This window comes from Mus caroli, unplaced genomic scaffold (genome assembly GCF_978045245.1).
Source record: "Mus caroli unplaced genomic scaffold, Mus_caroli_1 scaffold_12, whole genome shotgun sequence".
Classification (NCBI taxonomy): Eukaryota; Metazoa; Chordata; class Mammalia; order Rodentia; family Muridae; genus Mus; species Mus caroli.
The window spans coordinates 107,496,501-107,513,680 of record NW_028227267.1 but is presented as its reverse complement, the minus strand read 5'-3'; the positions used below and the strand labels follow the sequence as shown (position 1 = coordinate 107,513,680).

The 17,180-nt window shown below is 37.0% G+C and overlaps 1 non-coding gene and 1 pseudogene across 1 annotated transcript; both read right to left on the bottom strand.

Annotated features, from left to right (window-relative positions):
- Positions 1-3,759: 3,759 nt before the first annotated feature.
- On the bottom strand, positions 3,760-4,898 carry LOC147001940 (uncharacterized; annotated as a pseudogene).
- Positions 4,899-5,342: 444 nt separating this feature from the next.
- LOC115029377 (U6 spliceosomal RNA) lies at positions 5,343-5,445 on the bottom strand. Its single transcript, XR_003834929.1, has one exon. It is a non-coding gene; the product is annotated as a U6 spliceosomal RNA (small nuclear RNA).
- Positions 5,446-17,180: the final 11,735 nt, after the last annotated feature.

Here is a 17,180-nt window from a genome sequence, read left to right as displayed (position 1 = left end):
ATTTTACATGAAGACAGATCTCCAAAGAAATAGTTATTTTCTGTGTTTAGGGAGAAGGTTATATTTTCCCAACTTGACTTCAAATCATAATGACAAAACATTCATAGCTCTGCTCTGTACAGGTGATTGGTAGCCAATGACTTGCAGGTCATACATAATAAACCTACCTGTTGTAAGAATTGCTAGATTGGTCTTCATCTCTATAAACATCTCCTTCAACTTAAAAATAAACTTTCCAATATTTAAACTTCAATAACCCCCACCCCAAATTACCTGCATTTGAATAGTCTGGTTGGTTAAAAAATAAGTAAAACAAAACAAAAAAACATAAAACAAAATTCTTAACTTCATCATTTCATATAGTGCATTCTGATGTTCTACAGAAATCATTCTCCTGTAGTATTAACAAAGCAAGTATTAGTGTGAAGCTTTTGTAGGAATCATGTGGATGCCTAACTAGAGAAGAAGAACTTGGAGGGCAAGATGATAAAGTTAATCCCGTGTTTCTTGACTATTTTCTGTCTCATAGTTCTCTCCATTCCCATTTATGATTGGCCTTTATAGACACAGAGTGTGAGGGATCTCTAGAGACATCAATGTCTGGAGACCTTTGAGACACATTTTCTTATTATGTTCTCCTTGAGCAGACCTGTCTGTCTCTTGGTGCTATTGTAATCACTAAATTCAGCTTAAGGAAAATAGTAAATGCAAAGTTATATATTATTAATGATAGTTGGCTGTGTTTTGGAGATTTTTCGTTCTCCCCGAGTTCTTATTTTGAATAGGTAGATAGATGCCAGTGGTTCTTAGTTAAGATGTGATGGGAGCTAAGTTACATAGCGCCACTGGAAGATAATTGCTGTATTGAGAACAAGCATTATTGCCTTGGACTGAACTCTAGATTCCAGAATATCTTAAAAGAGGGAGGTATTATTAAAACAAAACAAAAAACAAAACAAAAACAAAAACAAACAAAAAGGACATCTGTTGTGGTAAATGTCCAACCCACATAGGCCCCAGCAATGAAAACACAACACAATTAATATGAATACATGCTGTGCACCTAGATTGGGCCGATCTACCACTACACTACCATCTTCCACATCTATGAGACCCCTTTGAACTTGCGGTTTCTCCAGACCACGAGCTTCTGCTCCACTTTCCTTCTAACTCCTCTTCCTCTTCGTCTTCTCTCTCTGAAACCTCCTTCTTCTCCCAACTTTCTTTTCCTCCTTTCACTTTCTCTACCCAATCATCAGCTCTCCTTTATTTTACAAATTAGGTGGGAAGAAGGTTTACAAGAAATCACCTGAGTGCTGACTCATTCCTTGTTCACAGCCTCCCACAGGAGGACAGAATTGACATCAAATATAATTAGCCCCAGGGCTATCCACAACACTTCCCCGTTTCTGTCCAAATAAAGTCTATTTTATCTCAAATATAATTGAGCACAACTATTACTATTTTGTAATCTATAAAATACAAGAGATCAAACACACAGTCCATCATCTTTGCTAATTAAACAGAACCATCTCTAGTTACTTAAAAGACTTATAATTTTACATCTGGCTATGTCTTGGCTTTAGATTGAATGCCATCTGAAAACCATCCTTTAAAAACTGTTCCTCTCAAAGTAAAAAGCCTGGGTTTGCTAGGAGACTATGTATTTTTTTCAACCCCATCAGAAATCCAAGAACTACTGATATTAACTGAAAATATATAGGAAGCCTAACACAGCTTCCAAAACAGCATATTTATAGAGACCACTGATCACTTGGACAGTCCCTTACTTTAACATGTTAAAGCATCAGCCTTCAGCCTACTGGCCAGGGTCATCTGACAGACTTAGAGAAATAGGAATATTAAGGACTAGCCTACTCTGCCTTGGCAGAATCAAGCTGTCCTAACTTGTAATTGTGTCCTTCTTTGGGCAGTATTATGTCTGTAGGTGAAATGAGGCAATTCTTGCCTAGTGGCTGTTTCGCCACAACTGGAGTAACTTCAAAGATGCTCAGTTTCTTCTTTGAATCCAAGACGGGGAAAGTTGTCAGGAGCAGACTAATCTCAAAAAGTGAATAAATAACATTAAATGTCACATTCTGTGGACTTCTGATGTTTTTGAAAACCAAATATCTATGTGAAGCAATCTGGACTGCTCTGTTACCTACTCTCAGCCATTTCTGATTAAAATAACTGAAAACATCCTAACAATAAACTCAGAGCCATGAATTTCTTATTTGGCCCTTAACTCACAGGCTTAAACATCTCAGATCTGTTTATAATAACATCAATAGAAGGACTGGGTCTCAGTCTTGTACTTCAAATTTTTAGTATCAAAGACAACCTATAATAACCACCCCTAGCCCCAAAGCCTAGGAGACTGGCTTTGAAGACTCTTCATAATTTCTTCAAGCTGAATATGGGCATTGAGATATTTTTGAAGAGAGGGGAAAAGGTAGGGAAAATGGGGAAATTCGTTGGCCTTAAGAAGGCCACATCAATGACTGTCTCTGATGTCTGTGTCCTGACATGATCCGGATGAAATCTCAAGACATCAGGAATTTAGGAAGGTCAGTTCAGCATGTCTGATGATGAAATTCACTAAGTTCACCAAGACTGTGTATCCTGTAATATATAAATCTCAAAACAAAACTTTAAAACCTTTTTGCTTTATTCTCAAGCCAGGATGTAAACCCAAAATTCCCATGGAGCCCACACTAGACAGAATATGAGTATTCTGCAAACTTCTACTAATAGCAATAGTTTTTAATTGTTAAGCTCTCTGCCTAGAGCAGCCATCCTGTTATACCATCTATGTGTTGTGCTCTCTACCAGGAGCCACAGACACTTATTTATTTAATTAATAAGTATTATAATATCTATCTGTTATGCTCTCTACCTGGAGCCACAGAACTCTATTAATTAATACTTATTCATAGTAGGCGATTATCACTTCTCTCTCTACATGGAGTCAGTGAGTAATATTCCCTATCTAGTTCTGAACCACAGGTGAAATTTCCCATCTTTAAGTACTACACTTTCTTATAAGAGGCAGCTTGTCAAACCAGGATTTAAACCCAAAATTCCCGTGGAGCCCACATTAGACAGAATATGAGTATCCTGTAAGACTTGTTAGAGCAGTATATATATCTTTATACCATCTTTAAAGCTTCAGCCTTGTCTAGTCTCAGAACATCTGTTTTTGAGGCAATAACATTTAATTGTCCTGAGGAAGAGAACTCTCCCTGTCTAGCATTGGGGCCTGTGAGAGTCCCCCCGCCCCTTCCCCAGGAGGTGTTTTGGCAGGGTGTTGCCCCATTTGTCTGTTGTTGCCCTACATTCCCTAATCAAATGTCAGCCTTTGCCACCGCTTTGACATATTCCATAAGGAATAGGCCTCCTTTTGATATTACTTTGCTTTTTCGTGCAGTCATTTCTGAGATGACCCTGCTCACCACAATTTAAACATTTTAAATCATCTCTAGGTGACTAGTGGCATCTTCTCCTCTTACAGTCATATCAGGTGAGCAAGATTGAGCATCAGCTGTATATCTAATCCACTCATATATTGATGCTGACCTTGCCTTCAGTTGTCTGATTACTTCTTTGCGTTCAACATTTGCATTTTCAAAGGCTAAAGTCTCAATTATTGCCTTTCTTGCTGCTGAATCTGATACACTCCTTTCCATAGCTGAGGTTAGCCTTTGTAAAAAGTCAGGGAAGGTTTCTTATGGACCTTGTATGACTTGCGTAAATGGTTCAAGTTTTTTCCCTAATTCTGTGACTTTGTCCCAGGCCTTTAAGTCCACACAATGCCAGGGTTTCTTCATCATATACAGCCTGCCCCTCTAACTCAGCAAAGTGACCTTCACCAAGCAGTTGGTCTGTGGAAATCTCTCTACCCCTGGCCTTGTCTTTCCACCATGCAAACCATTGTGAATTTGCAGCAGGTTCTACTATTGCTCTTGTCATATCCTTCCAATCTTGGGGGATTATTATGTTTTTAATAACCCAAGAAGTCAGAATTTGTTTTACAAATGGAAAATATATTCCAAAATTAGTGACACTAGCCTTAAATTTTCTCAGATCTAACACATCCACAGGTTACCATTCAAATTCTTGATAACCCTTTGTACAATCTTCATCTGGAGGTCTTTGTTGTATATTAACTGAGGAGACTAAAGTTTGCTTTCTAATAACCTTTTGGTGGCTTTTTCTAATTTTATCTTCTGTCTTTACCTAAGCATCTGCCTTAATTGAAAATTTAAATTCCTCCCTTAAGTTCTATGTCAACGCTTCATATCTTTCCTTTTGTTGCTCTTCTTGTTTTTTTATTCTCTGTTCAAGGTTCTGCCTCCACATTTTGATTTTTTCTTTATATTGCAATTCTGATAGTCTGCTCTCTATTTTATTTTGACTGATTAATTTTAAAAGGGTATTATCCAAGTCTAACTTCTAATCCTCATTATATTCTCTCTGCTGCTCAGTCTGATCTGTGAGCTGATGCATCCTTTGTTCTAGCATATTTTCCAGCTCCTGTCTCCCACCTTCATTTTCATCTTTTTATCTCTTATTTTGGTCCATAATTTCCTGTGTTTTCAGTTCTAGTGTTTCCTCTAAGCCACGTTGCCACGTCTTTATTTTCTCTCTCTGTTGTTCATGCTGTTCTAGAATTTCCTGTATTTTGTGTTCTAAACCATGCTTCCATACTCTTAGCTTCTCTTTATGTTGCAATTCTAATATTGCAGCATCTGCCGTATTTTGATTTGCCAGCTTTAATAAATTATCCTCTAGACTATGTTGCCAAGTCTTAAGCTTATCTCTCTGTTGCTCTGTTGCTCATCTATGAAATTCAGAAACTTCTGTTTTAGCATCTCTTCCAGCTTCTGTCTCCTCATATGTGTATGTGTGTATTACCATATATACAATACAATAAAATTAGAAAATTACTGCAAATTTATTTGTATTAAATAGCCATTATCAAATTCTTACTTGATTTAATTTTATAAGATATAATTTGGTTCTGTATGGTTAATAAGAATATCAAATAATCTATAACAGTGTTGTAGTGCCTCAGACCATTAAAGGTTATTCTTTCATAAGCAATGACTTGCACTATAGTAGTTTCCCAAGTCAAATCAGTTTTATCACAACAGTTAACTAAAATATCCTTCCTGTATCACTGACAATTCAATCAGTTCCAATGCTTGATTCATATCCTGATATACTATACACAAAATATTATAACTTGCAGTACACATGATTAGTTACTTCAAAAAGAGTAAAGATAACATCTAAATCAAGTGTTGCTCTTTTAAAACACACACATACACACACACACACACACAATGGAACAGTTCACTAATTTGCATGTCATTCTTGTGCAGGGGCCATGCTAATATTCTTTATATTGTTCTAATTTTAGTATATGTGCAGCCAAAGCAACCCCCCAGGGCTTCCAGGGATTAACCACCAACCAAGGAGTACACATGGAGGGACCCATGGCTCCAGCTGCATATGTAGCAGAGGATGGCCTTGTCTGGCATCAGTGGGAGGAGAGGTCCTTGGTTCTGTGAAGGCTTGATGCCCCAGTTTAGGGGAATGTGGGACGGGGAGGAGGGAGTTGGTGGATGGACTCATAGAAGCAGAGGGGAGGGGGATGTTATAGGGCATTTCTGAAGCAGAAACTGGAAAAGAGCCATTTACATTTAAAATGTAAGTAAATAACATACCCAAAAATTTTAAAATATATGTATATATATTGTATATATTACATGGAAGAAGGGATGTGGAAGGACAGTAGGCGTAGCATAGAGAGGGGAAAGTGTGATTGGAACATATCTATCCCATGGGAAGGGAAATAGAATAGAGTTAGCAGGTGGACTGTAGGTTGGAGTGGTTGAGAACAAAAGGAATCAGGGGCATGAAGGGAGGGAGAAATTACCTGAAGAAAAGGCAGGATTTGGGAAGCATATGGGGGCAGATGGAAGTCATTGCAGTGGAAACTCTATGGAATCTAAGGAAGTAAAATGGGACACTAATTCTGAAATACCCATCTTCGGTAACCAGGCAAGTCCTCATCTATAGAGACTGAGAGACCAACCCAGCCACAAAACGTTCAACCTACAGATTGTCCTGCCTGCAGAGTCTTCTTGAACCAGAAGCCAGCAGCAGCAGCAGCAGCATCAAAGAGAACAGAGAGATTTCATCCTTCAAGAGATTGGAGCAAATGCAGAGTTCCACAGCCAAATATCAGGCAGAGTTTGGGATTCCTGCTGAAAAGGGGAAGGAAGTATTGAGGAACTAGAGGGATCAGGGACACACCAGGAAAAGAAGTCCCATAGAACCAACTAGTTGGTCCCATGAACCAGCTCATGAGAACTTGTAAGCTCAGGGAGCCTGAAAGGGGTCTGACTTAGGTTATCTACATGTTTGTGATGGCTGAGTTGTTTGGTATTTTGATGTTCTTGTGGATATCTCAATGGTGGGAATTGTCTCTGACTCTTTCTTTCTTTCTTTCTTTCTTTCTTTCTTTCTTTCTTTCTTTCTTTCTTTCTTTCTTTCTTTCTTTCTTTCTTTCTTTTCTTTCTTCCTATCTTCCTTCCTTCCTTCCTTCCTTCCTTCCTTCCTTCCTTCCTTCCTTCCTTCCTTCCTTCCTTCCTTCCTTTCTCTCTCTCTCTCTCTCTCTCTCTCTCTCTCTCTCTCTCTCTCTCTCTTTTCTTTTCTTTCTACTTGTACTCATTTTCCTTCTACTGGGTTACCTTGTCCAGCTTATGGTAGATGCTATGTGTCTGGTCTTGTTATAACTTGTTTTGTTGTTTTGTTGATGTCCCTGGGAGTCTTGGTCCTTTCTGAGGGGTGTGGGGATGATCTGGGAGGCAGGAGGGGTATGGGAGTATGGGAGTGGGAAGTTAGAGGAGGAAGATGGGAAAATACAGTTTGGATGTAATATATGAGAAAAACATAAAGGTAGATGTTTGAGGACAGTGTTTTGAGGCAGTCAATGTATATAGCTTTAGGCTAAAAGAGTGAATAAGTTAAAAAGTCAATTTATATGTGAATCAATTTCTCAAATAATTAAAAATAGCATATTGTAAAAAAATTGGAAATTTACTTATAGTGAGCTGGGTAGATGTCTCAGGACATAAGGAATGAGGGCTAGAATTCAGATCCCCAACACATACACACACCCTAACCATCAGGGAAGCTCACATGATATCCAAGCAATTCGGTGATGAAGACAGAGAAGTCACCAGGTGTGGTGGTGCATGGCTTTAATCCCAGTACTTGGGAGGCAGAGGCAGGCAGATTTCTGAGTTCGAGGCCAGCCTGGTCTACAGAGTAAGTTCCAGGACAGCCAGGGCTACACAGAGAAACCCTGTCTCGAAAAAACAAAAGCAACAACAACAACAAAAACAAAAACAAAAAACAAAAACAAAAACAAACAAAAACAAGACAGAGAAGTCCAGGGGCAAGCTGGATGTCTACCCTAGCTAAATATTGTAAGCTCTCAGTTCAATAAGTAAATTGACTCAGTAAAATAAATAATGTTCATATATATGTAGAAAGACCTGTTAACTTCTGCCCATCCCTAACAACTGCACACATTCCCACTGGGAATGACAGACTTTTCATGGACTGATGGAACACACACATTTATTCACCAGGGTAGAGCAAAGTAACAACTGCACCAAAGTCCAACATGGAAGCAATGTGTGTTCATTATGGTCTCCAACAAGAGTGTGGGTGAGGGTTATTCACAGTAACAAGGAGTCTGAGAATAATGCCTGCATCTCCAAAAACCCCACCCCAATGAGGGTGAGAGCTCACAGCTGCTTCATCCTAGAGTTCTTCCCAGCCCTAAGTGACATTTGAGTGACAGTTAGGTACGGATCCACTGAGGGCAGCATCAGACACTTCCCTGTGAAGCATTCTAAAAAAAAAAATAATGTAAATTATGTTGTCATGTATTTTAAGTAGTCTTAGCATTTGATTGTCTATATCCATTAACTTCTCTTGAAAACAACTTTCCTTTCTGACACATTTTTTTTCTGTTTAGAAACCAGAAAATATAGAGATAAAATTTGAAAGACACAAGACGAATATATTAAATGACTATAAGAGATTTAAGTAGACAAGAACATCGATACCATTCCACAAAAGTCCAATATGCTGTGAATGAGAAAGTTTTCAGAATCCTATAGACTTATTGTTAGTTAACTACATAAAGATAGGTTATCCGCTAATTCATATTGAATATACTAATGAGGTTTCTGCTATGTATGATATCATAAGAATGTAAAAAACTGAATTTTGTATTAATGTTTTTTTTCTCTATCTGATGTGAGTGACATCATCCTGTGATAAAGCACAGGTTGAAATAAAGAATGTAATGGTACAGGCCTGAATTTTTTTTTTTTTTTTTTTTTGGTTTTGCAGTTATAAATTCCCAAAGTGAAGTTTTATAAGTATATTCACTAAAGTCACAAACCTTAACGTGTACATTCTGATGCCTTAAGAATTTAAAATGAGGTAATATCCAAATGCCTATCTTCAGTTGTATCAGGATGTGATTAGGCTGTGGTTTTGTTACAAGGTCATAGTTCTTCCAGCAATTTCCTGCAGCCTTGCTAATATCTCACTGCCCTTTGAGTATCATAATACCCTTCTCTATAGATTCCACATAAAGGAAGAACACATGCGATTCTTTACCCTCCCTAATCCTTACCCCATTGAAGAAATAGAAATCTAAAGGGAAGTAATTACAAAAGACTTTGACCTTTTGGCTTTAAAATGAACTTCCTGATAATCAGTCTTTTTGCCCTCCAGTATAGCAAACTGACAATGTGATGATGTATAACTGATTGTACAATTAGTTCCAAGTTCAAAGGAAACCAAGCTTGGTCTGCACAAACAGTGCATGACAGGGAACTCACTGTTGTCTAAGGAGTTTTTTTCTTATCATGTCTTCACTGTGTAAGTGATGATTTATATTAAAAAAATCAAATAAAATGAAAAATAAAATTAATTTTTAGATTCAAACTCTTATGCCACATTTTTTTTGGGGGGAAAACATTTTGTTTCTGGTCTTTTTTAAAATCTTAAATGGAAAAGAACTACTTGCTAGGGTAACTGGAGGATTCTAGCAGAGCATTAGATCTAGAGGCATGTTGTCAACAGGCAGTGCAGGCTTTTGTGTGTGCTTCTTTTCTCATTCGTTATAACCATGATAAAGCAATTAAATTCTAAAATCCATAAAGAAAAAAACTCAAAAAAAAAAAAAGGCAATAAAGTGTTCTGCTCAACTCATACAAAAGACCTTAGGTTAAATGGAGACAGAAATCAAGAATTCTTCTCTTGTACTAGGACCTAAGGTTAAATGGAGACCTTAGGTTAAATGAAGACAGAAATCAAGAATTCTTCTCTTGTACTAGGAGGTTCAGAGATTTTCAAATATAAATTTAAAAACGATGATTGAAAGTGAAAATATAATTTCACTTTAAGTTTTATCACAAAAATTTTAAGTGATCTGTTTTGCTAAAAGCCATCTATCTTTCATTATTTTCACAATAGCATCATTAAATTAAGTCAATCCATTTTCTCAGTTTTAATTTCGTTTCATCTTATCATATTAAAAGCAAACACAAAAGTCTTAACTGGTTATAACATGCCCATTCACTTTTGTATGACGTCCTCTTAATGTTTTAGCTAGAATGATGCTTAAAAAAAAGATATGGGATGAAAATAATATTAAACTTGTGCGTTATCTTACAAACATTTACAAAGTAATTATTATTTAATATCTATGTGACTATGTGCTTCTGCTATGTATGATATGGGAGACTGCATACATGTGTCTTAATACACATGTGGACATTAAAACACAATTCCAGTAGATCATCGCTTTCCATTTTATTTGTACAGTTTCTTGTTTTTGTGACTCTGAATGAAGGCTATCCATTCTTACTTTTTTGAGGATTTTCTTATAACTATCTCCCATCTTACTCTATACACTCATTTTCAGGTTCTCATGCTTGCATGGTAAGGTGCTAACACCTAAACTTTAACCTAAACCGGAATTATTCTCCTATAAACAATGTTATGAATATATCCAGCCACTTGTGGAGGGAGGAATATTTATAATTTTAAATTGTAAAATAGGAATGACATGAGGTATGGAAGGAGAATTCATACGTTTAATAGACAAGTAGCATGTTTTATCTCTTTGAAATTCAAAGTGATAAATTGTTTCAACTATCTTAAAATATTTTAAAAGGACCCAAATTATTTTAATTTTTGTTTTGCAAAGCCTAAAAGTCATTCTGTTGTCCATTTGAGAAACTTAAAAACATTTCCACTTTAAACATAGTCATTGCTGTGATAAACAAAGGTTAATTTTCTATTTGTTTCAGCTGAAATCGAGGTAAAACACTTCGCTAGATACATGTCACAAGCCTTAATTATTTGCCTATATAAATTTAAGTGATGCTTTCTTCTCTAATATCCTGCTATTTCAGGTGACAAGTGGGACTTTCTGTTTGGGTTTCCTATTGTAGCTAGTGTTTGTCAATAATAGTTAAGATAATTATTCAGTCATACATATTTTAGAAGGTGTCTGATGTTATTAACACATGGTTTATCCTAGGTACCTTGAGGATAAAGATCTACGTCAACAATGTTGTGTTTTAGGCCTTGAACTTATTCAAAGCAGCAAGCAGAAGTAAAGTTGGTTGTAATAAACAGGATTTTAAATATTTGATAAAACAAATCCTAATTTTGAGATACATCATTAGTAAATTTAGCGAAGAATATATTTTCAAAAATTTTACTAGTAGAGCTAAAACACACCTTTGTGTTTCAGTACCAAAATCTTAAGGCATACAGAAAGCTCAGCCATAAAGTTCCTGAAGGGCTTGTGTGAAACCCTTCCAGTGACCACATCAACATCCATGTAAGGACTATCAGATGATGAAGATAACTTCCTGTAGTGAGACATGGAGCTGCTAAATGTATTAAGAGTAAGAATGTTAAAATGCAATCAACATTAAAGTAATTAAGTAAATATTGAACCTATTTGTCCAAATTACCATTCATTTCAGGGGCCTGATAGTGTTTATGTGCTCGGGAGTTAGAGAGTTCAACATTTGTAGGATTATAAATTGCTGAGCATGAGAGTTGCAGACTAAGTATATATTCACTCATCTGAGTTTTGCAAGTGCTTGATATATAGATGATAGCCACCTATTGGTAAATTATATTTAGATAAACTCACAATAATCTATGGATATATTCCATAGTCTTTTTATGAATATAATTTTAATATGACTTAATAGCTCCTTGAAGTAGACTCTTACATGTCATTATTTCTATTGCTTTATTCTCTGTTTTCCCACTCTCTGGCAATATTAGCCATAACACCTTTGCTTCTGCACGGCATTCACGATAGCCTGTTCAAGAACATTTTCAAGCACTGTGGTTCGATAGCTAATAGTTATGATGAATTACTAATTTTGTAATTGGTAATTGAATCTAGTCACACACATATGATAGAAAAGTGCTCTACCATTTATTTTTATTCATTCACTCATGTGTTCATTTGGATAATTAATTATCCATTAATTATTCTCCAGTTTGTTTATGTATCTTAAAATAGTCTCATTTTCCTTTTATTTGTGTTATAGGTACATACAATGCATTTAGATTTTAACTAACCTTGACTTACATTCCTCCAACTTCCAACCCATCTTGCTCAAATGTGATGATTTTTTGGGTTGTTATTATAATTAATATCTCACTAGGTGTGATTAATATTGACCAAGAATGGATTATTGATAGAGCTTCATTTGTAGATGCATAAGAAACTTACTAGGGGTGATATATGAACCAAAGAACATGAACTCTACCCCCCAACAGCAGCTATGAACTACTAATGACTGCTCAATCAGACATGGGGCTAAAGAAACCTTCTTGCCTGCCCTTACCTGATGCTGGCATCAAGTATGTCTTTCCAAAAGATAGCATTTCACAGCCTCCCCTCCCCGTCCTCAGGCAATTTTCAAGGATTTATAAATGTACACATATTTGTATACCTGCATGATAAAATCCCACTTCACAGTTGAATACGGTTGTTGAAGTAAAGCCACTCACTCAACATTTCATTCTAAACCATACATGACACAACTACACATTAAAATATTTAGAATGAAAAAAGAGAAATTTTAAGTTTTCAACAATTAGCATTATATGTCATATAAATAAAGAAAAAATGATGCCCAGATTATAAAACATAAAAATACAACATATTATTTATGAGAGACTGCTTTGGAATGTAATATTTTAAAACAAGTGAGCATCTGGCTTTGACACTTTAGTAATTATGAAAAATGTAATCAATTGTTGATAATGACTATTCTTATTCTAAATTTAAAATCATAAACACAATCACTGTTGAAAATGGGGATAATTATGACATTCAAAAAATATAAGCATTTAATATATTTTATATTCAATTACTTAATATCATCAGTGCTTAACTGCCAATTTTGTGCTAGCTACTATATTCAATGAGTATTACTGGCTGCCTGTATTAGAACTTACAGACAATTGGATCCATTACATAAATTTAAAATTGTAAAATTTAACAATAGCAATGTAAGCAAAATTTTTAGTAATCTCCCCAAAATACATACTGTACAACATAACATATAATATATTCAGCATAATATATGTAATACGATGTATATACATATAACAAAGTTATATCTTTGTTAATATTAAACAGTAGAATGAAAGGAGACTGAAAAAATTAACCACAGAATAGCAATTTTATAATTATGTGAAAAATATAGAATAAGAATAACATGGAAAAAGATTTCTAATTTAACCACAAATGATAGACAGTCTTTTTAGTTACATTTCTTTTAACTATATTTTCGAGTTCAGAATTAAAATCTGTTTTATCTATTTTTCCAATAACAGTTTGAACATGTTCCTATAAAACACTTATAACATTTCAACAATCAAGATCTTTCACTGAACTTCATAAAACCCTACCTAAGTGATCATCACTTTGTCAGTCAGCCTGTGGACTTCAGTGTTTTTCTAACCTTTAAATGTTATTTGAATGCCACAGCTGAACAGATTCTATTTCTCCTACACCTGGAAAAAGAGATGGACTGTATTTGTTTTGTTAACTTTCTCTTTGTAATTGTCTTCAAAGGTATTTCATCAGTACAGAAACTCCAAAGCATTATAACATACTCCCCACAGTTGAATATGGTATCTATAAATAGCACAGCACATGCTTCTGGTGGAGGCATGTTTGTTAAATGGTCCAGTTTTTTTTTTTTTTCTGAACTAATGGTTTGCCCTAATGTTCTTATGCCACAAGATGTGAAGCATCTGTTTCTATTCATCAGTGACTAAAATAATTTACTGCTTTTCATTAATCATCTGGAAGAAAGACTATTTGTTCACTTAGGCAGCAGGTCTTTCGTGATTACATGAAGCATAGGAAGAAAGGGTACACATTTTCAATGGAATGAATCACAAAGACAAGCAAAAGATCTAAAACAACCATGAAAGAAAGCATGTAATATCACAACCCAGAGGGCCTGTCTTGCTTTTGTAGTAGCTTCATCTCATATGGGAAGGGTATTCTCTTAAGTCAGCAATACATTAAGCTACCACTTTCTTTTATAAAGGACAGTGGCTGGCAGGGCTATTTAATGTGTTCTCACTGTTATCAGCAAAAATATTTTGAAGAAAGAAAGGAGGAGCAGAAATTCTCACTTAAATTTAAATCTCTACAGATTTAACTTAAAGCTACTTCTCTTTTATTTTTATTTTTTGTAAAAAATACTTTGAATAATTTTATTTGACAGATAAATGTAACACATTTTAAAATCACAAAATAGTAATCTAGTAAAATGATGAAGAAATGTTACCATCTTCTGCTAACATTTATTTAATTTATTCCCTTGTAAGATTTATTTAAGCAGCACAGTGATGGTTCAATATTCAGAACTTAAACTATATAATCTATCAACAGGTGAATAAAGAAAAATACTGTAAAAATAACATGATATTTGGACCTAATTAAAATTAAAAATATCTGCTTTATTGAAAAACATTCCTTTGAAAATAGAAAAAAAAAACATAGACTGGGGAAATTTCTTTAAGAAACTTGAAAAAGAGACTTGAAGAAATAAATTGAAATATATAAAACACAGAGTAAGAGAAAACAAATAATTAAGGATGGGAAATATCCCAAACATTTCTTTATAAAGAATCATAGAATTTCAATAAGCACGAAGGCAGAAAGCAGCATCATATTTCTGACATCACAAATTTATACAATGGTGACATTAAGGAATAATGATATTAATATCCCAAATAATAACCACTCTAGGTACTGGCTGGAGAGCGAAACACAGGAATCCATGTTTCATACCATGACCGATTTTCTCTTATCTGTTCTTTGACAGCTTGATACACATATATAGTGGATGTTATTCATTTCCCACTGTGACCCTCTGTCATCAAACCTTCCTCTTCCATCCAAATCCCCTTTATTCCATAGAAATATCCCTTCTACTTTCAAATATCTGAAAAGACACAATAGAAAGAATATAAGCGCTGGAGGAGAAGCAATAGTTCTGAAAAACTACTTCTTCCGTGCATGGCCTGGTTACTTACTGCCTGCTGGAAGTCACTGCATTGTGGTTGCCTGTGTGATGCAGAACCCATCAACGCCTCTTCAGTGACAGGGTATAGTTTTGGGAGAACTTGACTTGTGATGGTTTTTATATGCTTGGCCCAAGGTTGGCATTATTAGGAGCTGTGGCCTTGCTGAAGTAGGTGTGTCACTGTGGGCATGGGTTTAATAAGATTCTTAGCTGTCTGGAAGCTAGTCTTCTACTAGCAGCCTTCAGATGAAGATATAGAATTCTCAGCTCTGCCTGTACCATGCCTGCTGGATGCTATGATGCTCTCACCTTGATGATAATGGACTAAACCTCTGAATCTCCAAGCCAGCCCCAATTAAATGTTGTCCCTTATAGGACTTGACTTGATCATGGTGCTTGTTCATAGCAGTACAACCCTAAGACACCCCATCTCTGTGAGAAATTACTGACAGTGAATGGTTGGTGGAAAAGAGGTGTCATTTTCTTCAGCAGTAATCCTTGGTCTGTGTGAGGTATTGGTTGACGATAAGAAAAGAGAGTTTCCTTGACTTGGCAAGGCAGGTGCACAAATGAACTCAGAGCAGGAGAGTCATCAGACATAAACTCATTAAACAGGAAACCTTTCCAAACTGGAAATGGAATTTAGACATTAAGTCTCATTTCTAGCTGAGAAGCTGTTGGAAATTAATAGCTCTTGGAAGTGGCAGAGTAAGTTATGCTTAATTTTCTGGGCCCTGGTATGTTTATGGTGCTCCAGTGGAAGATAGCACCTCTAAGAGGATATAAACAATACCAATTGGAACTGATGATTTAAAGAAAAATGTAAAGTGAAGAAAAGGGAAGGGAAGGGAAGGGAAGGGAAGGGAAGGGAAGGGAAGGGGAGGGGAGGGGAGGGGGGAGGGGAGGGGAGGGGAGGGGAGGGGAGGAGAGGGGAGGGGAGGGGAGGGGAGGGGAGGGGAGGGGAGGGGAGGGGAGGGAAGGGAAGGGAAGGGAAGGGAAGGGAAGGGAAGGGAAGGGAAGGGAAGGGAAGGGAAGGGAAGGGAAGGGAAGGGAAGGGAAGGGAAGAGGAGGGGAGGGAAGGGAAGGGAAGAGGAGGGGAGGGGGAGGGGAGGGGAGGGAAGGGAAGAGGAGGGGAGGGGAGGGGAGGGGAGGGGAGGGGAAGGGAAGGGAAGGGAAGGGAAGGGAAGGGAAGGGAAGGGAAGGGAAGAGGAGGGGAGGGGGAGGGAAGGGGAGGGAAGGGAAGAGGAGGGGAGGGGGAGGGGAGGGGAGGGGAGGGAAAGGAACTCAGACACAAACTGAGTGGGAAAGGGAGGAAGAGTGGATCTGGAAGTAGTTTGGGGTTTAAAAAGGGAAAAATTCACTGTAACAAATCCTTTAAGAACTAAAAAGAAAAGGAGAAAATAGAAGACTTTAAAACAAAACAACAAATTCACTACTCCAGTCTTCCACTCATTTCCTGAGCTTCCTAGGTAGGGGACTAAGTGACTAAGTGACTAAGTGCTTTGTGGCCTTTCACTGGAGAGAAGGGTTTCTTTGACTAAAGCTGAGAATAGTTTTGACTTGTGATTTGTGATTTGTGTATATAAACAAGAATTTACAAGACACTGTGTGACCTATCAATTTAGCAAAACAATAGTAAGTTCTTCTCTCCCACCCTGTACTTCCTTAGCAGGGGATTTTTAACTGTGATAAAAATACCAGTGATAGTTGAACATGCAGGTCTTTTTGTGATCATGTTGAACCCTCCTGCTCACTCAATACTATACCCCACCTACTAAGGGAATACTTTCACAAGATTCCCTTAGCTCTGCCTGAGGTTGGCCTGAGGGTCTCTGCTGGATGAAACCTCTCAGAAGACAGTTATGCTAGGCACATATCTGCACGCATAGCAGAGTATCATTGATAGTGTCAGGGGTTGGCTCTCTCCTATGGGATGGTTTTTAAGTTGGGCCACTCATTCCCTATCTCTGATCCATCCTTATCCCTGTGCATCTTGTTGTAGACAGGACAAATTTTGAATTGAAGGTTTTGAGGGTGGGTTTGTGTCTCCCACTAACCTAATCTGTACCCATGGGGAATCACAGAGAGAGACACCCACCAATCAACAGTTATTCAGGGGCTTGGCCATGGCTTTCCACACATTTATAGCAGGTGTGTAGTTTGGTCTTCATGTGAGTTCACTAACAATTGGTTTATGCTGCCTGGTTGGTTGTCCAGTGTTTGAGAGATCTCTGGGGTCCAGGTTAGTTGAGACTGCTGGTCCTCCTACATGGTCAATCCTCCTCCTCAGCTTCTGCCAGCTTTTCCCTAACTCAACCACAGGGGTCAGCAGTTTCTGTCCTTTGGTTGGGTACAAATATCTGCATCTGGCTCTTTCAGCTGCTTGTTGGGTCTTCCGAAGGGCAGTCATGCTAGGTCCCGTTTTGTAAGCACTCCATAGCCTCCGTAAGAGTGTCAGGTCTTAGAACCTCTCCTTGATCTGGATCCCACTTT